The sequence below is a fragment of the Gorilla gorilla genome, chromosome 22 (assembly GCF_029281585.2).
Source record: "Gorilla gorilla gorilla isolate KB3781 chromosome 22, NHGRI_mGorGor1-v2.1_pri, whole genome shotgun sequence".
Classification (NCBI taxonomy): Eukaryota; Metazoa; Chordata; class Mammalia; order Primates; family Hominidae; genus Gorilla; species Gorilla gorilla.
The window spans coordinates 22,740,266-22,765,521 of record NC_073246.2 but is presented as its reverse complement, the minus strand read 5'-3'; the positions used below and the strand labels follow the sequence as shown (position 1 = coordinate 22,765,521).

Here is a 25,256-nt window from a genome sequence, read left to right as displayed (position 1 = left end):
ACCATTTTGCCTTGCCACTGTTAATGCAGACATCAGAGGCCCTAAGGTAATTTCTGATGGCCTGGGACTCTTTGGGAAAAGCAGAAAAGGTACCACAGATTCCATTTTTGGAGAGACCTCTGTTTTCATCATGGAGCCCCCAGGAATTAGAGGCAGATGGATCTTTCTCAAAATCTGTTTTTGTCTTCCAGCTATACCTATTTATTAGGCAATAGGAACCACATGCTTCTTTAGCCTTGCTCTTATAGGGCTCAACCCAGAGGCCAATAGTACAATTAGCCAACTGGCAAATAAAAAATCTTATAGCTACTGGATCTTCTTCTGCCTGTCTCGGTAGTTATATAAGTGTTGTGTGCATGGTGTGTATTTGAAAAAAGCTCTAATTAATTGACTTAAAGAAGGATAAGTTCTTGGATCTAATATTATTTAAAGGAAAGGTAAAAGCTCTGGTACCTTTTAGTTCACGTGACTTTAATCTTTGAGAACTAAAAATAGCCTTAAAGATTACTGATAAAATGCAGATGTCATCAAAATATGAATTTTTGCCTAGGATTATGGTTTGTTTTGAATTAGATAAGGTAAAGCTAAAAGTTCAAACAATTTTTAGAAGAATTGTGAAAGTTAATATTGAAAAAGAAATTCTGTGTGCAAACATATTGACTAAATTCAAAAGGGTATTACATGCCATTTCCATAAACTGAGCATTGAAATAAAAGCACAAAAAGGTTCTCTTAAGGCACTAATCTGATCTTTAGCAAAGTTTGTAATGGGTTATAAAAGGTTTTTGCTTTTTTAAAATTTTCAAGTCAACATTTTGGAAAAATAAATAACTTATGGTAATCTGGAATTCTATTTCATAACATCAAGTGTTTTAAGCCTCTAACATTTAAGAGTGTTCCTAAAATTGAACTTCAGTTTCAAAAATTATCTTTCCTGACCCCTAGCTTTTGTTGCTACAGAGGGCCCGTGGAGCATTTAGAGGATAGGTAAACAGGATTATTTGACACGTTTAGGTACATGGGATTGCCAAAATGATGTTTAATCTTCTTCAGGTTATATTTTAGGGAATAATATTAATATGTGTTCCAAAATTGTATGGGATTTCTAAAATTCTAAGGTGTGAGTGTATGCTGTCAATCAGAATTAAGGTTGTTACATTAAGTTATTGCAAACCACGGAGATAATCAAATTTCTTTGTCAATCATGTTTCTGACTGTAACTATTTTAGACATTTTGTTATTCACAGAAAATTGTTGTCTTATTTTCATCCTCTTTAAAAGATGGTTTATAATCAGCTATAGAATTTTAACACGTGCTCTCAAATGCAAGTTTCTGATAACTTTGGAGATTGTGACATTGGAATAAAGGAAGAGCTGGAATGTTCACGAATATCAAGCAAAGTAAGAGTTAACTAAACACACTAAACTAATATAAAACTGAAGTAATCTTTTTGACACTTGCTTGGAACATTGCCGATCTTTGTTTTCTTTTTCATAGTCATGGAAATTTATTTTGAGCTATTTACAGCATTTAATAATTGAGCAAGGTATACTCCTATGAACAAAATTTGGAGCATGTTTGTCTCTCTCTGTCTGCCTGGCATCTACAGAATTTGGAAACTAGTTGTAAGTATTCCTAACTTATGGCAGTATAACTGTTTGCATCAGTACAATAAGAATCCATTTTCTTTTGCAACAGGATGCAATTGGAGAAACTGGTTGTTTTACCAAGGCTTTGACTGGAAGGATATGCTTCCCTTTAAGGAACCAAGCTCAACTTACAGAGCTGATAAAACCCCTTTGGGAAAACTGGCCTCATACCTTGTCTACACAGTCCCCATGCAGGGTTCCTAACCTGTGGTGAGTAAAGCATGTCACTTTCTAACGGGTCCAGGAACCCCATGTTCTTGGGACCTCAAGAAGAGTGGAGTTTACCAATTCACAGGTATTCGAGGGTAAAAACCCATGGGTGGTTTCAGCTTCGGGAAGTCCTATCTGAGATTCCTTGTGGAACAGCGTTCCATCAAAGCCAATTTAAAAAGCCTATGTCTAAATAATTATTCTTGCTACACTCTATGCAAATAAACAGGCCAAGTAGAGGACTAAAGTTTATTTTGCAAACAGCTTAGTCCTATCATGATTTGTTTTTAACAAAGATGAAGACTGGAGAAAGAAATTATGTTTCAAAACTTATTATACATTTGTCATTAAATTCTAGACTCATTAGCTGTTTTAAAGTTATTGTCTACATTTTGGACTAACCCTGCTAATTTCTGTGAGCCAACCAGTGATCTCTGGCTGCAGCTCACAAGGAACAAAAGGGATAGGTAATGTAAAACTTGGGATCAATATTTTAATTCTAAGCAATTATTCTGCAAGTCCAGTCAGGTAATGGGAATAAATAAGGTGCCCATCACCCAGAGGTTTCTTTTTTGGGAAAGTAAGACCAAGGGAACTAACCAAAGCAAAGCCCCATGCACCCAAATCTTAGCAAGCATAACTACAGCCACCAGTTACCTGGGCATGTCACAAGACATCCTTTTCTCTCCCTTGTTGGAGCACGACTCAATTCCACAGCCTCATCTCAGCATTTGGCTTATGTTAAGGAGTCCATGCAACCCCCCGAGACACATTTTTGTCTCAAACTCAATTCCTAGCTTCAGATCAAAGCCCTAGGAAAAAACTTTCATCTGAGGGATCCAGAGGCAGATGATAACAGAAGTTAAAATGTACAACATAGGTGAGTATGACTAATTCCTGCCGATTGAGCCAAGCTTCCTGTTTCATGGATAAAGTTCATGCTAGTATCCGTGGCATAAATAAGATCTAGGGAACTCAAAGGCTACTGACAACAGAGGAGATAGGGTGTACATGGGTAAGAGCAGATATTCCCATCTCCTAAGCTCCCCTGTTAACATGGATGAAAGCTGCTTTGACACCCATGGGTGAAACCCTTGTCGCAGTTGCTGGAACTCGGAGATGTAAGGACAGAAAAAAGAAAGAAGGGTGCCTCACTTTCTCACATACCCCAGGTATTCACTAGGAAGAGAAGGCAACCTGACTTGCCTCATTCCCCTCTTTCTACATGAGTAGCCATCCATCTTCAGTCTGTAACACTTTCAAATGCATCCTGAACCCCTGGGACTCCTTTGAAAAAAAAAAAAGCCTTCTTTTTTAGTTTCTCCTCCTCAGTTCTCTCTTCACAGATAGGTAATTGTGTCTCTGTACTATGGGACACTCCCCTCAGATGCATCCTCCAAACTGGGAAAAGTTAATTTCCCAAACATTAAACTGGTTGACTTAGGATTGGGCTCAGGGGAAGGGAACCCAGAAGCCTGACCTGCTGGCAAAAAGGGTAAAAGTGTTTTTTAATCAGTTGGGCTCTTGGACTCCCTCTCACTGTGCAAACTGGTAAAAGTTCTCAAGATTTTCAAGCAGTCTTTACCTTGATGTTGTTTAATTTTTTTTCTTTTAGAGATAGAGTCTCACTCTGTCACCCAGGCTGGAGTGCAGTGGTGCGATCTCAGCTCACTGCAACCTCCTCCTTCCAGGTTTCAGCAATTCTCCTGCCTCAGCCTCCCGAGTAGCTGGGATTACAGGTGCATGCCACCATGGCTGGCTAATTTTTTGTATTTTTTTTAGTAGAGACAGGGTTTCATCATGTTGGCCAGGGTGTTCTTGAGCTCCTGACCTCAAATGATCTGCCCGCCTCGGACTCCCAAAGTGTTAGGATTACACGTGTGAGCCACTGCACCCCCTTGTTTTATTTTGATACATGTTTTTTAATGACCCGGTTTGTCTCTTCTTGCCTTCAGGCCATAAAACTCCAAACAGTCATGCACCCAGAGCCTCAGACAATGGCTTCTTTTGCCAGGGACCCTTGCTTAGGCCTCTGAGGGAGCTCTGACAGCTGTTTTCCCCAAACAGTGCCCCCTTTCAGCAGGAAGCAGTTAAGATCAGTCTTCATCCTTATCCTTATTCTAACAGAAGTTAGATGTACTTCTTTAGAGGGGGGAATGATAAAGGCAGGAGGCGGATAAGAGAACCTGCATAGGGTCTTGCCTAAATATGCCCTTGGTGAAAAATTCTGTCCCTTAACACATGCACAGTAAGTGAAATAAATCAATGTGGAACGGCTCAGACTAAGGGCCCACCTGTGCACTGGGAGAATAGGGTGGAACCACAGGAATTTGTGCCTTATGCAGTGGGGAGGAGCCTGGCATCTTCTGCTCATGTGTGGTGGCCTGGTATTCACTCTGTGAGGTGGGAGTCTGCTGGCAAGACCCCCTCTTTTTTCCTGAGAGCTTTCTTTTAATAAATTCTGTTCTCCTCACCTTTCAATTGTCTGTGGGCCTAATTTTTCCTGGTCATGAGACAAGAACCCAGATATTAGCTGAATGAAGGAGCAAAAAATCCTGCATCAGATTGATTCTGGACATTATAATAAATTCGAATTGATAGTTTATAAAGAATAAGGTGGGATATAGAAGAGATAAGCTTAGAACGCATGGGTAGGTACAACTCATGATTGGTTTGCAACATCACGTTGTAGAACTCAAAATCAACTACGTAAGATGCAGGGATAAATATAGCTTTTACTGTTCAAAATGTAACCTTTTTAGCAATGACATGGTTTTAGGGTTTATATTAATCATTGATAGGTTTTTATTAATTCAGTGAGAGTAAAGGTACTTACTAGTAATTTCATTGAAAAATGACAGTATTTAAGAATCTAAGAAACTTTAAGGTATTTAATAATCTGGTATGTAAGAATTGGAGGATTTTTTTAAAATAAGAAATATACATTAGTGACCTTTATGTGATCAAAGGTTAAACAGGTTCAAGAAGCTCCAAACTGAGCCAGAGTTGTTTAAAAATTTCCAAATAGCTCTTCAATTCATGAGCTTATCCCCCAAACCTTACCGATAAGCTATCAGTTTTGCGGCAAAAGTTTTCTCTTAGTTCAAACAGTTACACTTGAATCTAAAGTGCATATACAGGAGAGAAGCTTTATAATTCATTGACACATATTCTGAACAATTTTCCCCATCTAAATCAGGGAATCACTTTTGAAATTGTGATTGAATTACCAACAAATGACTCAGCAGTTCTTGTAAGTGTGATTTTATTGAGTTGATGGCATTTCAGCCATGGAAAATTAGTACAATATCAACCTACCCACATGTCAATCAAGTCTAATGCTGAAGACATTCAATCTCTTAAAAAATCAACAATGGAATTTTTTCTCAGCAGTTTTAAGTTTAATGGGTTTATATCTCTTGTTCAAGATGAAATAAATTATATTTTTGTTAACCACAAGTGAGCATATTTAGTTAAGTAAATAAAATCTTCATGATCATCTTCAAATTCTCCCTAAATTCTGTTTTAAAGAGTATAAATATCAAAATGTTTATTTCTTTTTAAATTTTTTTCACAGCTAGCAGTGAATCTGATTTACAAACATAGAGCACAAACTTCTACAATAAAGCACACAGAAGATGCCTAGTACACTTACTCTTTTGATATGAACCTAATTTTCTTGTACATTTCAGATGTCCCACTTGAGCTATTTCTAAATGTTTTTTACTTAAAGGTGGTTAAGACCTTCTCTTATTAGATAAACAAGCTAATCAGGCAAACACACACTTATTAAAAATAGAAATCAGGTGAAATATAGTGGTCACGCAGATTAAATTTGCTGAAGGGTTACCTGTTAAATAACCTCATTTTTTGTCTTGGAAGTATAAGAGAGGCTGCCTGGTGATTCCACATTGCTAACCAAAATCTCACTGTGGGTTGATTTTTAGAGGCAAATAGAAAGTGACTTGAAAAGGTCCGTTATTTATAAAGCCAGAATAATTGTTATTCAGTTTTTTGTTCTTTTACCATTAAGTTTTAGAAAAGATTTATTGAGATTCATTTCTGGATATTAATAAAATATATCCATTTTTATATTATTTATAGGGACTGTTTCAAACGATTAATTTTAAGATACTACAACACTTTTATTCCAAGGCTACTGTACAATGTTCCTCTTTGAAAAGTTCCTTAATTCAAAACCTTTTATTTTATAGTAGACTTTTTAATTGATCATGTGAAATATACAATGGATATGCTTACTGTATAAACATCTAATAATTGAAATTTAGAGGAAGAGTCAGATCGATTTAATCAGTAGATAATTTTTAGAAAGTAAATATAGGGAAAATGAGGCTTTTAAATTATAGGAAAATAAAGAAAGTTATGTGATAAATTAAATGATTAAAAATTTTTTATTTCCTCAAGTTTCCATTTAGTGGGTTAGAAACCAATTGCATCACTATCTTCTTTAACAGCTTTTCATTCTAATCCGTTAATTGAATAGATCCATTTTTAAAAATAATTACCTACTCAACCTTTCTGCTAGATAAAATATAAAGGCAAAAACTTCATCTCTGTAACAAGTCTTTAGCAATGGAATCATATACATGATTCCAGTAATTTCTCTAGTCTAACATCTAATTATGTACATATGCATTACTTATTTCACAGAAGTGAATGCCAAGCTAATTGGGACTTTTATTAGGCTCTTCATCCACATAGAAAATAAACTCTGGTAAGATTTGCTAGTAAACTGGAATGCTATCTTATATGGAAGGTTGAATGCTTCCCAAGATTTTATTGTTTGAATTTGTTGGTACCATAGTGCAAATCCTATAACTCCGCACACCCTTTTGACTTCTTCAACACTTGTGATGGAGAAGACGATAAAGATTAGATGGAACCAATACATTCTCCGTGTTTCCAGCAAAAGCCTCTTTCTTCTTCCCACAATGTCACCGTGACAATCAGCCTTAGAAGGCATGAAGAAAAATCTTATTATGTCCTTTGTTTTTGCCTATTGGGTATCATAAAACACCATGAAATTCTGTTATGCTTCATTTCCTGGAAACGCATATCTACGTGGATCTTTAAATTGCTTAATCTGACCCCATTGACTTTCACCCCAAATTCTGAAATTCTTCCATTGTATTTTCAAATCGCATGATTTGCTATTAAATAATGACATGTTTTTAGCCAAAAAATCCCCCCTCATCTTTCCCTCGCATTATTGTTCCAATGATACTTGGCTTTCACCTGAGATCATGGTTTTCACCTGAAGTTTTTGAAAAACTAAACCTGAAAGTGAACAATTCCTTTTCTGCCCCTCATTTCTCCAAATTTATTATTCCACCTATCTGACCCCTCAAGTTCCCTACTCTCCTCCCCGTCACTGCTTTCAAACATTTCTCATCAGATTTTACTACCCATCTCTCCTTCTTTTTGCTCTTATTTATAGATTTCTGGTCATCTCTCCTTTCTTTCTTTCTTTCTTTTTTTTTTTTTTTTTGAGACGGAGTCTCGCTCTGATGCCCAGGCTGGAGTGCAGTGGTGCGATCTCGGCTCACTGCAAGCTCTGCCTCCCAGGTTCCCGCCATTCTGCTGCCTCAGCCTCCAAAGTAGCTGGGACTAAGGCGCCCACCACCACGCTGGGCTAATTTTTAGTAGAGACAGGGTTTCACCGTGTTAGCCAGGATGGTCTCGATCTCCTGACCTTGCGATCAACCTGCCTCAGCTTCCCAAAGTGGTGAGATTACAGGCGTGAGCCACCAAGCCCATCCCCAAACATTTATTTTAAGTTAGGGGAGACACATGCAGAATGTGCAGGGGTATACACCTGTTATGCTGTTACATAGGTATATGTATGCCATGGTGGTTTACTGCACCTATTGACTCATCCTCTAAGTTCCTTCACCTCAATCCCCACTCCCCAACAGGCCCTGGTGTGTGATGTTCCCCTCCTCATGTCCATGCATTCTCATCGTTCAACTCCCACTTATGAGGGAGAACATGTGGTGCTTGGTCCCTGTGTTAATTTCCTGAGGATGATGGTTTCCAGCTTCATCCATGTCCCTGCAAAGGACATAATATTATTCCTTTTTTATGGCTGCATAGTATTCCATGCTGTATATGTACCACATTCTCTTTATCCAGTGTATCATTGATGGGCATTTGGGTCAGTTCCCTGTCTTTGCTATTGTAAATAGTGCTTCAATAAACATATGTGTGCATGTGTCTTTATAGTAGAATGATTTATACTCCTCTGGGTATATACCCAGTAATGGGATGACAAATATCATCTTCTTTCTTCAAAAACAAGACTTGGCTGGGCACAGTGACTCACGCCTGTAACCCCAGCACTTTGGGAGGCCGAGGTGGGCAGATCACTTGAGGCCAGGAGTTTGAGACCAGCCTGACCAACCTGACAAAACCCTATCTCTACTAGAAATACAAAAATTAGCTGAGTGTGGTGGTGCTTGACTGTAATCCCAGCTACTCAGGAGGCTGAGGCAGGAGAATCGCTTAAACCTGGGAGGTGGAGGTTGCAGTGAGCCAAGATCGCGCCACTGCACTCCAGCCTAGGTGACAGAGTGAGACACTGTCTCAAAAAAAAAAAAAAAAAAGATAGTGAAGGTAAAGATATTAAATACTTCATCTCAAATCATTCAGTCAGTAGTTGACGTGGAATTTGGATAAGGTTTGATTGTGGTTTCCAGAGACCATGAATATAACTACTAGCCTACCACAAAATATTGAAAAGAGATCGAACAGTTCGATAAAGAGTCAGGATGAATAAGGAAGGTCATTTTTCTCCTGAGTTTCCAAAATTAAAAGCAAAATTATGTTGATTTTAACTCAGGAAAAAAGATTCTCAGTCTGAGTTTATTTGATAGTGTTAGTCCGTGTGCTGAGGTTACAAAGAAAAACATTGCACATATTATTCTTTTTAGTCAATTAATTGTTATGATGCTGATGACATTTGGAATGATGGTATCTGTATTTGGGGATTTACATCTAACTTATTTGCTCAGATTTTGCCCTTTCTTATTTGATTTCAATCTTTTAAATTATTAAACATAAGATGACAATTCTAAAGAACAACACTGAGTTATAGCAAGAACTTTGGTGAAATGATGTGTGTGTCAGGGACTGTGGAACAGGTTGCCCTGAGTTAGCAAGAACTTTGGTGAAATGATGTGTGTGTCAGGGACTGTGGAACAGGTTGCCCTGAGTTTGAGATAAATTGATTAAGCTGACCAATGTCATTAGTCTGCCTCCTAAGAATTACCAAATATTTTTCTGGGCAAGCACAAACTCCTTATTATAAAATGTGTAATAATTTTTAGGCTTGTATCTAACCCCAACCCTCCCAGATTTAGTCACAGGTCCTCATGAAATATGGAAAAGAGAGACTCAGAACCCATCTAATGGCTGGGTGCAGTGGCTCATGCCTGTAATCCCAGCATTTTGGGAGGCCGAACCAGGCGGATCACTTGAGGTCAGGAGTTCGAGACCAGCCTGGCCAACATCGTGAAACCCCATCTCTACTAAAAATACAAAAAAAAAAAAAAAATAGCCAGGCATGGTGAGGAATGCCTCTTATCTCAGTTACTCGGGAGGTTGAGGCAGGAGAATCGCTTGAATCCAGGAGGCAGAGGTTGCAGTGAGCCAAGATCCAGCCTGGGCAAACCAAGATCTTGCAGAAGAGTGAGACTCTATCTCAAAACAAACAAACAAACATCTGACAGAATGATGGTGGGAATAAAATGCCATAAAATGTGGATTACAGGAAAAGACAATGAGGTGCCTTAGAGAAAATTTGCCTATTAATGAGAAAGAACGCTGGGGTAGGGAGCTAGACTCAGCAGAGGGCCCGCATGCTAGCATGAAGCAGCCATTCTGGATAGAGTATAAGGTTGTTCCTGAACCTGTCGACATTCTCACCTTGGGAATCCTGGAAAGAACACTTCATAGTAAGATCTGTAACACCTGTGTAACTGCGTGGTAAGATCTTCTGCTTTCTAATGTTTTCCTACACTAGTCAAGCATGGTAAAGGGAATCTATTTTCCTATGCTCTGAAGAGAGAAGTAAACCCAGAGGTACAGAAATGGGCAAAGATGGTGGCGAGCTCAAAGCTGTGGCTGCAGAGTGACTAATTTCTCTAAGGTGGTCAGAGATCAAGTATAGTTCAGTGATGTTAAAACAACAGAAACACTCTTCACATAGCAGATTGCTGCAGATGAATTAATACAGAATAGAAGCAACTAAAGAGTCAATAGCATGATAAAAAAAACCAATTAGGTCAGAGATCTATAGGCCATCAAACAGTAGGATTTTTATGAGAAATTTCTAACTTTGGGGATTCCTGGAGTCCTAAGCAGAGTAATGGTCTGAGGTTTTTATTTTTGGTAGGTGGTGTCCAGTGATCCAAGAATATTAGGGGCAAACATCTAAAGTGACTTTTCTATGATTCTTAAGTATCTAAAGTGTCTTTTCTATCATTCTTCAGCAATTAGTTTTTATGGTACATTTGTTTACACCAAGTAAAATATCTGGTGAACATTAGTGATCAAGAAATATTGATTCTTTCCCTCACAATTCTATAATCCATCCTATCTAAGTAGAAAGTAGTTTTAATGTATAAACTTTTATTAAACGAGTTATATTGTATGAAGCCATGTTTTTTGGATGAGAGAAATAAATTTTGTGTTTTATTTTTTTGAGATGAGGTCACAGTCTGTCACCTAGGCTGGAATGCAGTGGCATGATCATGGCTCACTGTAGCCTCAAACTCTTAGGCTCAGGTGAGTCTCCTGCCTCAGCCTCCCGAGTAGATGGGACTATAGGCATACACTACCATGCCTGGCTAATTTTTTATATTTTTTTGTAGAGGAAGGGTTTTACCATGTTGCACGTAATAGTCTCAAACTCCTGGACTCAAGCCATCTGCCCCCATTGGCCTTCCAAAATGTTGAGATTATAGGCATGAACCACCATACTTAGCCTAGAAATTAATTTTGGTTGTCTAATGTATCCTCTACTTTTTTCTCCACTAAAAGCCAGAATTCCATTTAGTTGAACCAACTACATAAATCCCCACCATGGTTTTGTAAATTCTACTTGCTTATAGTTAGCCCAAATATAGTAAAAATTGTCAACTTTCTACCTTCTTTTGTAGCACATAAACTTGTCTTAGAAAGTAAATTTAACGATTGCTTTATTTTTCCATTACTAACTGTTTGTGAAAACCTTTCTACAGTGTCAAAACAAAGACTTTATTGAAGAAAAGTGAAATAGAAAGGGACTAAAAAAAAATAAAGTTGATGGATTAGCTCGGTATTTCTCAGCAGAAATTTTTTATTCTCTTATGCTTGGTAGTTTCTTATCTCAGTGGACTATCCTCTAGTTTTTATCAATGACCTTAGGGACACTTCTCTACAAATAGTTTCAATTCTATAGACTCTTTTGGCAGACCTCTCTGTTACCTTTGGCTCTTTATCTCTGGATTCTATCAGAAGCTTTCAAGAGAGCTGTTTTGCAGCCAACTCTGGAAACCTAAGCACTAGACTGTTTCAGATCTTTCTTCTGTGAAATAGCTGTTGTTCCCAAGATACCTATTTTAAAAGCAAACACCATTTTGTAGGGAAAGAGAAGTCTCCCTGATTCACTCACAGTAAGAAAATTTGTATGAATTTTGTTTCTACTATCTTGTATTCTTTCATAAAATTCCTGTGGATATATATATATAGTCAGATATTCTATGATATCGATCATTGTTGCTAAATTTTTAAAGACAGTATCTTCTACTCTTGCAAATGAGTAGCATTTCAAGAAATACACATTTTCATTAGACAGGGAATCTTAATCTGGAGTCTCAAGTCATTCAAGAGTTTTATGAATTACATAATTCTATTATATATTAAAAATAGTTTTATGAATACAATATAGGCGTATCTTGTTTTAATGAACTTAGCCTTATTATCCTTTGAAGTTATTGTGGGCTTTTTTCTTTCCTCTTTCTTTTTTTTTTGTTTCCTTGGAAATTGAAGGGTTGCAGGAACTCTGTATTGAGCTAGTCTGTTGGTGACATTTTTCCTACAACGTATTCTCACTTCATGTCTCTGTGCCACATTTTGATAATTCCTGTAATAGTTCAAACATTTTCATTATGAAAATCACCTGTTATGATAAACTATGATCAGCGAACTTTGATGCTTTATTATAATTTGGGAGGGAGGAGGCTCCAAAGACTGTGCCTGTATAATATGGCACATTTAATTGATAAATGTGTGAGTTCTGCCTGCTCTACTAACTGTCATATCCTCTATCACTCTCCTTCTCTTCAAACTACTCTATTCTCTGAGGCACACAACAATATTAAAATTGGGTCAATTGATAACCATACCATGGCCTCGAAGTGTTCAAGTGAAAGGCAAGGACACACCTCTCACTTTAAATGAAAAACTAGAAATGATAATAAAGCTTAGTGAGGAAGGCATGTTTAAAGCCAAGATAGGCTGAAAGCTAAGGCTCTTGTGTGAAACAGCCAATTTGTAAATGCAAAGGAAAAGTACTTGAAGAAAATTAGAAGCGCTATTTCACTAACATGTAAATGATCAAAAAGCAAAACAGCCTTATTGTTGATATTGAGAAAGTTTTAGTGGTCTGGATGAAAGATCAGACAAATCACAGCATTCCTTTAAGCTAAAGCCTAATCCAGGGCAAGGCCCTAACTCTTTTCAGTTTTGTGAAGGCTGCAAGAGGCGAGAAAGCTGCAGAAAAAAAAGCTGGAAGCCAGCAAAGATCAGTTAATGAGGTTTAAGAAAATAAGTTGTTTACATATCATAAAATGGCAAGATGAAACAGCAAGTGCTGATGTGGAAATTGTAGAAAGTTATTACAAATATTTAGTAAGATAATTGATAAAAAGTGACTATTCTAAACAACATATTTTCAATGTAGATGAAAATAATCTTCTATTAGAAGAGGACGCTATCTAGGACTTTCATAGCTACAGAGGAGAATTCAATGCCTGGCTTCAAAGAATAGACTGATTCTCTTGGTGGGGACTAATGCAACTGCTGACTTTAAGTTGAAGCTAATGCTCATTGACCTTTCCAATAATCCTAGGGACCTTCAGAATTATGCTAAATTTACATATCCTGTGTTCTAGAAATGAAACAAAGGCTGAATGACAGTACATCTGTTTACAACATGCTTCACTGAATGTTTTAAGTCCATAGTTGAAACCTACTGTTCAGAAAAAAGATTCCTTTCAAAATTATACAGCTCATTGACAACATCCCTGGTCACCCAAGAGCTCTAATGGAAATGTACAAGGAGATTGTTGTTTTTATACCTGCTAACACAACATCCATTCTGCAGCCCGTTGCCAAGGAGTAATTTCTCTGTTCAAGTCTTATTTTGTAAGACTATAGCTGCCATAGATTGTGATTCCTTTGATGGATTGTGGAAAAGTAAATTGAAAACCTCCTGGAAAATATTCACCATTCTAGACACCATTAAGAACATTAGTGATTCATGGGAGATAGATTCATGTTGATATTTTCAGGAGTTTGGATGAAGTTGATCACAACCCTCTTGGATGACTTTGAGGGCTTCAAAACTTCAGTAGAGGAATTAACAGCAGATGTGGTAGAAATTGCAAAAGAACTAGAATTGACAGTGTAGCCTGAAGATGTGAAGGAATTGCTGCAATCTCATTCTAAAACTTGAACACATGAGGAATTGCTTCTTATGGATGAGCAAAGAAAGTGGTTTCTTGAGACAGAATCTATTCCTGGTGAAGACGCTGTGAACATTGTTAAAATGACAACAAAGGATTAAGAATATTCCATAATGTAGTTGATAAAGCAGAGGCAGGATTTGCAAAGATTGATTCCAATTTTGAAAGTTCTTCCATGGGTAAAATGCTATCAAACAGTATTGTGTGCCACAGACGAATCTTTCCTAAAAGGAAGAGTCAATTGATCTGATAAACACCATTTTTGTGTTACTTTAAGAAATTGCCACAGCCACCCCTACCTTCAGCACATCACCCTGATCAGTCAGCAGCCATCTATGTTGACACACTCCATCAACAACAACAACAACTACAACAACAAAAGACTCATTGAAGGCTCACATGATTATTAAATAATTTGTATGAATAAAATATTCTAAATTAAGGTATATACATTTTTAGACATATGCCATTGTACACTTATTAGACTACTATATATTGTATACATGAGTTCTATTTGCACCAGCAAACAAAAGATTTGTGTGATTTGCTTTAGTGAGATATTTGCTTTACCAAGATGGTCTGGCACTGAATCTGCAATATCTTCCAGGTACACCTGCATGAGTTCATAAACTCAGATGGGAAAATAATAAAAACATTATACATTTGCTTTCCCAGTCTTCAACTGAAATTTAACATCTTTTTTATTTCAATCATAATTGAGGATGACAGATCACAGTGGTATTTGGAGTACATTGTTACCAATGAAAATCATACATATTTTCCTTGTACTATCCCATTAGAGATATTGTATATACATGTAATTATGTTCATCACTACTTTGCAATCATGATTACTAGACTGCATCTTGCTAAAACATATTAATGTACTTAAGAGTGAGACACTCATATTAGTATAACAAAAAAATTTATAAATTATTTTTTGTCTTTATTTCAACATATTTGTAGGTTTTTTCTTAAGAGTTTATTATAAGGATTTAAAAATATTCTGAGAAGGGCATGAAAGCTGTCATACAACTGCCAAAAGAGTCCATACAAACTCGAAGAACATGCAGCATAAAACTTTAGAAGTCTAAGCAGTCTTAGATTCTTGATATTCTTAAAAAATTACAATGATAACAAATATCTTCATTCATATGGTGCTTCTAATTAAAAAAGGCTTTTCATATGTTGTTGTTCATTCAACAAATATTCATTGAGCATCTGTCATATGCCTAGCATTATTCTAGTGACTAGAAAAAATGGAGTGAACAAAATAGACATAAATAGACAATATTTGCCTTTGCCATTATGGATTTTGTGTTTTAATATATGAGAAAAAAATAAGTAAAATGTAAAAGCAAATAGTATAATAAAATTAAAGGAGTCATGACAATTGATTCTGACATATTATAAAGCTGCAATATTTAAGATAGTGTGGTATTGACAAAAAGATTGAAGCTTAAAACAATGGTATAAATAGAAATTCCAGAAATAGACCAGATATATTTAGTCAAATAATTTTCAATAAAGATGCAAAGGCAATTCAAATGGAAATACAATAGGCTTTTCAACAGGTGGTGCTGAGAAAATTTGATCTCAGTATGGAAAACTAAAAAGCATTGACTTGACCCGTGTCTTTTATCAATTTACTCAAAATGGATCACTAAATTCAGTGGGAAAATTAAGACTAACATTTCTAGAAGAAACCACAAGCCAAAATTTTGTGTGAACTTGCAAGTATATTGATATTTCATTGTAATTCCATATAGGTTAATGATATTGAACCTCTTTTTAAAAACTTATTTGCAATTCATGTATCTTTTTCTGAAATCAATTCTCTGTTTAAATATTTTGCCCATTATTAATTTTGTCTTATTATTGACTTTTGAGAATATCTTATATATTTTGGTTAGAGGTTCATGTTGAAATTTGTTTTGTAAATAATTTACTCCAGTCAATGGCTTGTTACTTTATTTTTTAAGGGAGTCTTTGAAGAGATTACTCTTATTTATTATTTTTCAAAATTGTTTTGCCTATTATAATTCCTTTCTTTTTCTGGATAAAATTTAGAATCCATTTGTTGTTTTCTAAAAACAAAAGCCAAACAATTTTTTGTAATTTTATGGTATTTGGATTGAATGGATAGACAAGTTGTGGAAGAACTGCCATCTTAACAATATTGAATTTTCAAATCCACAAATATGTTTTATTTAAATATTCTTTAATTCTCTCATCAATGTTTTGCACTGTACAGTTTTGAATACAAGTGGTAAGAATGTATAGAATGATCATCTTTGTATTGTTTCTGATCTTTGAGTATAAGAATTCAGTCTTTCTTCATTACATATAATATTTGTACAATATGGTATTTGTATGTTTTTGGTAGATGGTGTTAGTTTTTTTTATTAGGATAATTATGGCCTCATTAAATGAGGTGAATGGTATTTTCCTTGCTTGTATTTTCTAGAAAAGTTTTTGGAAAATTTATATTATTTTTTCTTTAAAATTTGGTGGCAAATGCTTTCACAGCATCTGAGCCTAAAGTTTTCCTTATAGAAAATATTGTAATAATTCAGTTTCTGTAATAGGCTTGTGACTACTTAGTATACCTATTTCTTCTTGAGTGAGCGTTGGTAATTTTTGTCATTCATAAATTTGCTGTTCCACCTCAGTTGTCAAGTTTAGGGGTATTAATTTTTTCTTATAGTGTATTGTTATACTTCTAATGTGTCTTTATGATGTATAACAATGGCCACTGTTTCATTCCTGGTATTGATGATTTATGTATTCTTTCTTTATTTTTTTCCCTTTAGGCTAGGGGATTATAAATTTTGTTGATCTTTTCAAATAACCAGATTTTAAACGAAATTTTCTCTATCATTTTTCTTTTACAAAATTAATTTAGTGTATCTCTTTTCTTCATTGTTTGTATATTTTCACTTTATTCTAGTGAATTTTCTCTTCTTTTTAAAGTTTTTTAAGGTGAACATTTAAACCTCTATTTGAGAGGTTATCCTTCCTCTTTTCTATTGTAAACTTTTAAGGCCGTAAAATTTTCCCTAAACACTAAATTAATATTGTTTAATATGTTTTTATTGTCATTCAAATAAGTATTAATCAATTCCCCTGGTGTCTTTCTTTTTGACAAATCTGCCATTTAAAAATAAATTGTTCAGCTTCTAAATTTGAGGGGATTTTTTCAGATTTCTGCTATTGAATTCTGGTTAAATTCTTTTAAAGTTAGAACATCAATTGCTCTAATTTTAATTATTTTGACATTTTTGTGGTTTTGTTTGGCTGAGAAAGCCATCTATCTTTTAAATATGATCTGTATAGATAAAAATAATATATACTCTGATATTTTAGAATGAGTATGGTATAAATATTAATTAGGTCAATTGATTGAGAGCATTGTTCAGGTCTTCTATATTCTTACTGATGTTCTCTTTATTTGGTATACCAGTTACTAAGAGTGAAGTGTTCACGTTTTCAACAATAATTGTACATTTTTCTATTTCTAGTTTCAGTTCTATTCATTTATAAAGTTTAAAGATTTTTATTTGTGAATTAACCTTTTTATTGTTATGTAATGTCACAATTCATTGCTAATAACATTCCTTGTTCTAATGTCAAGTGTGTCAGTTAAAAATTTGCCTCTGTGGCATTCTTTTGTTTATTGTTTGCATGGTATTTTTTTTTTATCCTCGTACTTTTATCTTGAATATGTCTTTGTATTTAATATGGCTTTATCTGATTTGACGATCTATATTTTTAAATTGTTGTATTTAGACCATTTACATTTAATATAATTTTTGACATAGTTGAATTTAAATCCACCATCTTAGTAAATTCTTTCTATTTGATCTGTTTTTTTCCATCCCCTGACCTCCATTTAAAAATTTTTTCTCACTTGTGGATTAGTGGTGTGTGTTTATTTTTTATTAAATATTATTTCCAATATTTCCTTATTATTTGGACACACACATTATCTTTGTAAAAACAATATTAATGGTTACCTTTGGATTTACAATATCATCTTTAATATTACAGGCTTTCTTCAAATAATATTATGTCATCTTACCTTTATTGTAAAACTTCACAGATTTCTATTTCCAATCCGTTTATCCCAATTTTGTGCTATTATATTCACACATTTTAATTTTAACTATGTTATAAAGCCACATAATACACTACCATTTTCCTTTAGAACATCAACTATATTTTAACAGGGTTTCTCAGTACCAACATTACTTACATTTTGGATCAGGTAATTCTTTGTTGTTGGGAGCTGTCCTGTGTTATAGTACTATATATAGTTTAGCAACATCTCTTGTCTCTACCCACTAGATTCTAGTAGCACCCCCTACTCTCCAACTTAAAAATAAAGTGTTTACAGAGATTTCCAAATGCGCCCTGAGGGGCAAAATTTTTCCTGCTTGAGAACCTCTGTTTTAGAGTCATTGAACATAAGAAAAACAAATATTTTTATATTTACTTTTATATTAGCGGTTTCCACAGAGTTTCATTTTTGTGTTGTGTGTGTGAATGCGCTTTTATGGGGGGGTCTGGTGTCCTGTTTTTCTCATCCATCCTTTCTCTTCTCTGTCAAATTACATGCAGATTATACTGTGTGTTTTACGCTGTGTGTTTTTGTCCCACAGTTCTTTTATTTTAGATACTATATTTCTCATGTTTTTGTTTGTGTAACGTATATTGCTTTGGCTTCCAATGAAGTAATTCTATTCTCAGTAGTGCTGATGTGTGTGTGTGTGTTTGTCAGTGTCTAGTGTCTGTGTTTTGCCTAGCATCCCCATTTCACCTTTTTAAATATCTTTTCTGTATCTTTTGAAATTCCCCATATATTTTTCCATGCTGCACTTCGTAGTTTACCATATTAATTATAGTTATTATAAATTGTCTCTCTGTGAATTCCAACATGGTGTCATTCTTGAGTCTGGTTCCAGTGATTGCTTTGTCTATTAGTAATCCTTTATTCTTCCTTTTTTTGTGTTTTAATTATTGCTTATTTTGTTATTGAATGTTAAATATTATACGTGGAATAGTAGAAATTGACTTATGGGTTCAAGGGAAGCTTTAATTTTGTAGTGTATATGGCCTTTAATTGTTTAAGTGGGAATGATGCTCTTTTCAGTTTTCTACATCATAGACAGATGTGGAACCAAAAAAACCATGTTGAGGAACATAGCAACGTGATCAGATTTACATTTATATTAAAAGATAACACTGCTCTATGGGAACTGTCAAGTGTAACCTGAGAACATCAGTCAGTAAGAAATTGTAATAGTTCAGGCAATAGTTGAGCATGTGAAAAGTTGTTAAATTCATGACATAATATGAAGAAAAAAACTAATAGGATTTTCTCATGGATTAATGTGTGTTGTGAAGGAAAGGAGTTAAAAACAAAATTCCAGGTAAATGTCCCAAGCAATTCATTAAATTGTGGTGACCTTTACTGAGATGTAAGATACTGGATAAGGAGCAAGTACTTCCCAGGAGCAAAGAGAGAGGAAGAGTGGATCATTCATTCATTTATACACCAAATAATTGTTACAATTTTATTGTATTTGAAATCGTAGGGGCCCTCTAAGTGTATAAGAAATACCATTCTTATCCTTGAATCACAAGGGATATAAAGCTATAAGCAAGAAATAACAATTTAGTCTGACAAATTAAAGGACAAATGAGATTCAATATATTATGAAAACACTCCAGAGGAATGCCAATCTTATATGACTCAAAATATTTTCCCTATAAAGTGTGAGGATTATAACTAAAAACACGAAATTAAAATGCTCACTCAAGCATTTAAAAGTTAAAATATAAAACAAAAATTAAGGATGACATTTCCTTACTTTATGTTTTAAATACCTCCTATTGTCTAGGATTTATGTATCTTAGTGTTAACACACAACTCTCTTCTTATATACTTCAAGTCTCTAAAATTTTTATCCTTTCTCTCTTCTATGCTTTTTCATGTGATTTCTCCTCTGGCAGAAGTGACTTCCCCTCCCACATCCCCAATGTGAGGTACCATCTGGTAAAATCCTACTCAACCTTAAATAATCAACTCAATTATGACCTCCTCACAGAAGCTTTCTTGCAACACTGCAGAAAGAGTTGGCACACTCTCCCTGTCTGAAATTATTTTCTGTAGCCATTTTTTCTTTGTATTTTACTTGTTCACTTAATTGTCTCTACTTTAGACTCTTATATCCTCTGATTTTTAAATTCATAGCAGAGTGTTCAGCCCAGATAGATCAGATTATAAATATTTCTAAAGTGAATAAAGGCATAAATGAACACATCTATTTCTAAAACAAATGAATTTTTGAACTATTCATTAGAGAAAACACATCGACTCCTAAGCATTTTCTTATTCTTATGAATGAATTATCTTTGACTACAGCTAGTCCTAGATTACTTAGGATGTAAAGAGACTACCACAAAAGTATTGTCATTGACATGCTTGACACAATCAAGGTCACTTTAAGGAAATTCTACAATGCTGCTGTATGAATGTGCTTGTGTCTGTTGCCAGAAACGAAGGTGAAATATTGGCAAGCAGGGAAAATATGTTTGGGAGGGAAGGACAGAAAATAGGGAACATGAAAATAAGACTCTAGATTTTCTGAGGGAAGAAAGACATCTTGATCATTTTTTCTGTCACCAGTATCTGACAGAAGAAATAGTTAAAGATAAATGGTACAAAGATGGCACTATTGACTTTCATATCTCTTAGTACTTCCAAAGCAAAATACTGTCTTTCCACTATCTATCAAACTATAAAATTGTTTTTATTTTTATATTTATTCTATGTCATCAGGATAATAAGCTATATTCTTCTTATATAGGCAGGATGATAAGCTACACATGTAATAAGAGTTCAGGTCACTTTTGTATTAATAGCAATAATACATTTACCTATTAGCATGTCATAGACATTCAATTATGCACTGTTAATAAGATTAGACATGCCTGTATTAGTTGAGTATGAGAAATGTATCATATTCTCATACTACCTAGTTCACAGTATCTAAATAAAATGTTATTAAAGAAAATCTTATGCCATTTTAATGTGCAAAAATTATGCCATAAAATCCTTTAAACAAGATTCCACAGGAAATTTAAACCATTGAATGAAGGCTTACATGTGTGTTTGTGTGTATGAGAGAGTGAGAGTGTGTGTGTATATGTGCACTTGAGGCAGTTCCAATATCCCCCATGAATGTATCTGTATACATTTGTGTATTCATATATATATACACATAAGATACATATGTATAGAAAATTATATACACTATCACAGATACATTCTTGCACGACAAAAAGATTCAAAGTTCAAATATAATTTCCTAAAATAATTCCAGAGATACTTATCAACGTTTAAATAATTGTTAAATCAAATCAAGCATAAGGGTCGCAGAAAGCCTGCCAGACTTTCTTTTGTCATCTCCCTGGTAGTCATCAAGCTGAAGAGGAAGACGTTCTCCTCAATTACTGGGACAACTGTAGTTGCTTTATCCCCCTAAAGAATTTTGACTTTTCCTTTGAAAAACGGCTGCTTTAAGCTTATTTTTTAACCTGCATCTTAAAAATTAATTTTTAAGGCAGGGCACGGTGGCTCATGCCTGTAATCCCAGCACTTTGGGAGGCTGAGGCAGGCAGATCACAAGGTCAGGAGTTCGAGACCAGCCTGCCCAACATGGTGAAACCCTGTCTCTACTAAAAAATACAAAAAATTAGCGGGGCATCGTGGCGGGCACCTGTAGTCTCAGCTACTCAGGAGGCTAAGGCAGAAGAATAGCTTGAACCTGGGAGGTGGAGGTTGCAATGAGCCAAGATCACGCCACCGTACTCCAGCATGGGCAACAGAGGTAGACTTCGTCTCAAAAAAAAAAAAAAAATTGTAAAAATAGGAATTACAAAGTACTACGTTAATTACCTTGCAGATTATAATTTTATATAGGTGCAATTTTAAACATAGGGGCCAATTATACCATATGAACCCTTCCATCTCAATCAAACAAAATAGAAACTTTACAAATTTTTACAGGCCAAGTAAAAATTATTGCTATGTTCAAAAATATATTTATTTTATTTCCTGAGTCCCCTATAAAGTTTTCTGCCCATGTCTGTTATTTTCAGTGCTAAGAAAGATTGAGCTCTTCCAGAAATTTCAGTAATTTGCTTTGCTTTGATTCCTTGTGAAAAAAATTCTATGGTTTGTGTACGAGAGAGAGAGAAAGAGAGGATGAGTATGGGATGGGAGCACAGATCAAGAAACCATTTATTACAGACAAACTTTTAAAGTTTATTACACATTTTCAAGTTCTGCAAAGTATCCACACTTGCCAAATTCCTCATAATTGATAATTTTTAACTTGACAGTAGGGGCAGACTATTTTACTCCGTGTGTGTGTATGTGTGTGTGTGTATGTGTGTGTACCTCTCTCTGTCTGTCTCTCACTCTTTCTGTGTGTCTCTCTCTTTGTGTGTGTACTAAAATGGGACAGTGTTCCCTGGTTAAAAAGAAAGAGCACAAAATGACTATTAGCTGTATAATTCATGTAACTATATTATAATTTCTTGTCTTGTCAGAATTGTCATTACCTTTGAATTTGGGAATGGATAAAAATATTAAAAACATTAGCAAGCATTAACACGTTTTGTAAAATAAAATTCCATCAGATACTCACTATTTAAAAAGAGTTGTTGGCTCTCTCCCATTTAGCTGTGTATGTGTGTTATTTGTTTACATGCCTCTTATACATTATTTTTACTGTAGCTATAGTTTTTTCTTTCTTTTTATGATATTGACCTATAATTTAGCACTATCTAGATATGAGAGAAAAAATGTGTAATTGAAGGATTATGTATGTATTTATTAAAAATCATCATCATCAACAACAAAATCTTTTTCAGGGAAATATGGTTTCCACAGGGCATTAACCTTGTTCAAGGTGTTATGTCGCATGATAAATTTTGTCCATTTGCTGAACTGAACTCCTATTGAAATACCATTTTCATGATTCTCAGTTTTTCAGATTTATGCAGGTGCTGTACTGCATGAGAATGCCTGCATTTAGTATGCGAACTGGAATTGGCAAAGGACGATGGCTGCTCTCCTGCTAACTTTAAATAAGTCGTGTCACAAATTGCGTGTAAGACTTATAAAATATTAACGTTGGGAGACACTGAAACAAATCAGTATTTCTATTAACCTGCGAAAAGATCTCCCAAATATATAACCAAAGTAACTAAAACAAATACTAAAAAGAGTTTACTTTTAAAACTAGGTTTATGAAATATCTTCCCCAAGTTTGCATGATTATTAGAAAAGTGGCTTAAAGAGTAAAGAAAAACTGGAATCTTGTTGACCCCAAGTACTCCTCTAACCCTTTTGCTCTGCTGTTACAATGGACCAGTAAATCTTCAAACGTAACACCTCTTAAATTAAAAGCAGAAACGGTGTAGATTGCACACATTACAACATTTTTTTAGGCTTACTTCTTTTTTTTTCAATATTAAAGCTTATTTTTCACACATTACTTAATGTTGCCTGTTTAAAACTTGTGTTTATATTAGTGTAGCTATCTGTTTGATGGTGGTTTAGTTTAGGAAATAAATCACACAGTGACAATTGGTTGTTCTTTTGTTTGTTTGTTTGTTGGTTGGTTTCTGTACTAGAAAGGATACATAGTCAAGCAAAGGTGGATAATTATAAACAGCCTAACAGTATCTAGACTCAGTCTGCTTTCTTTGCAATTAGTAGACAAGAGGGAAAAGATTAAAGATATAGTGAACTCTATAACTCTGTTTTATTGACTCCATGGAAATTCAGACACACATGCTTGAGAGAGAGCAAGTGAACTAGAAAGACTTTGTTTAGTGTCAGCTTTTAATTTAAACTGTATTCAAGTTGGCTTATTAACAGTCTAGGTTTTATAAAAATAGAGAGGAAGATAAATGATATGTAATAGAATGAACAATGTAAACACCTTTTATCAAAAATGGATTTATTGATAACTTCCTATATTCTTTATATTAGGGTAGATATTATAGTAGATAGAAAAGCAAGATACAGTCTCCATCTTTGAAGTGAAATATAATCTTGCCAGGGAGATAAGCAGTCTTTACAGGTGCTAAATTGAGCAGATATATTATGTGAGAATTTTGAAAGTAAGCCTAGAACTCGGAACTTGATTCTAAGTGCAAGGAATAGCAACCAACTTTTATGAACACGATTTTGATATTGATATTGATATGACAGGAAAGGTATCTATCAACATTGATTTCCAAAAGTAAAGGCCATTTCGTAGTTGATATTTTACTGAAATATTCTAGTACAACTGATACTGCCAGTCACTTCTTTGAAATTCTCTTCTCCTTGACTTTGGTGCCCAAGATTCTGTTGATTCTTCTCAAATTACTGTTATTTCTTATTATCTTTATGTGCTTCTCTTTTTCTTTAAAATGTTGATATTTCTTTGAAATATTTCTTTGCATTGTTGGTACTTCATAGCATCCCAGCATCAGTTAAAGTCTTTTCTTATTTGACCTGCTTCCCACAAATGAAACAATAAATTTATCTTTACTCCAATGCCGGCTAAGTGCTGATGACTCTCAACTATGTCCTGGCTTCTCTCATTTAAGCTTAGACCCATATATTAAACTGTTCATGCACATCTTCACCTAGATGTCATAAAAATGTTACTATGTCCAATAGTAGATTCCTTCCTCCCCAGACAGTGGGCATTCACTGTGTGTTGTACACCCAACACCAGTTTGTCTTTCTTGACGGCTGCTTGGTTTTATTTTGGAAAAATCTCTCTCTCTCATTTAAATGCATTTTTGTCAGTCCAGGAGCTCTGCCCTCTCACTGCAGATGCCAAAGGAGTGTTTAGAGAATGTAAAAGGCTATTTTTGCAGGTATTTTAATTTACCATATTGTGGTCTAAGGGTGAGCATGTTTCTGAAACAGACAACTGGATTCTCTCTCCATCATTCTGGATATTGTAATACAAGGACCAAAAACTTGAAGTCCACTTATTTCAACGATGGCATCCCGCTTGCATGGTTGAGCAGTTCTTGCTGCTTTGGTTTCTTTTCTGGATGCTGTCCTATTTTCATGGCTACTATTCTAACTATGCCCCATCTGATATCTTCCTGTGTTAGTTATTTGTTGATATAAAGCAAATTACCTCAAAATGAAACAACTCAAAATGACCACGTTGATTGTTTCTTACAGTGTCCGTAGCTCAGGGATTTCGGAGTGGTTTAGCTGGGTGCCTCCAGCTCTAGTTTTCTAATGAGATTGCAATCATGCTGTTGGTGGGGCTGCAGCTATTGCCAGCCCCAGCTGGGGCAGGTGAGCTCACTCATGTGGCTGCTGGCAGACCTCAGAAAGTTTGTTTCCAAATTTGCTATGTGGGCCTCTCTGCAAGGTTTTCTTACAGCATGGCAGCTGGGTTTTACCAGGGTTGGTGATCTAAGAGGGAAAGAGAGAACATCCATGATTAAAACCACAGCATTCTTGTTAACCTAATCCCTGAGGTAATATCCCATCACTTCAGCTTATTCTATTCATTAGAAGTAAGTCAATAAATTCAGCCCACAGTCAGTGGAAGGGG

At 35.0% G+C, this 25,256-nt stretch overlaps 1 long non-coding RNA gene across 7 annotated transcripts in view; it reads left to right on the top strand.

The window, feature by feature from the left end:
* Positions 1–25,256, top strand: part of LOC109024468 (uncharacterized) — a 62,596-nt gene that overhangs the window by 23,310 nt on the left and 14,030 nt on the right. For 3 of the 7 annotated variants that reach the window (XR_008674761.1, XR_008674760.2, XR_002003970.2), the window contains exons 5-6: positions 1,281–1,625; positions 1,699–1,859. The exons of 1 other annotated variant lie outside the window; for it this stretch is intronic. This is a non-coding gene — a long non-coding RNA (uncharacterized lncRNA). The remainder of the gene's footprint in view (positions 1–1,280; positions 1,626–1,698; positions 1,860–25,256) is intronic. 3 more of the 7 variants (XR_008674764.2, XR_008674767.2, XR_008674762.2) reach the window with 3 other exon arrangements.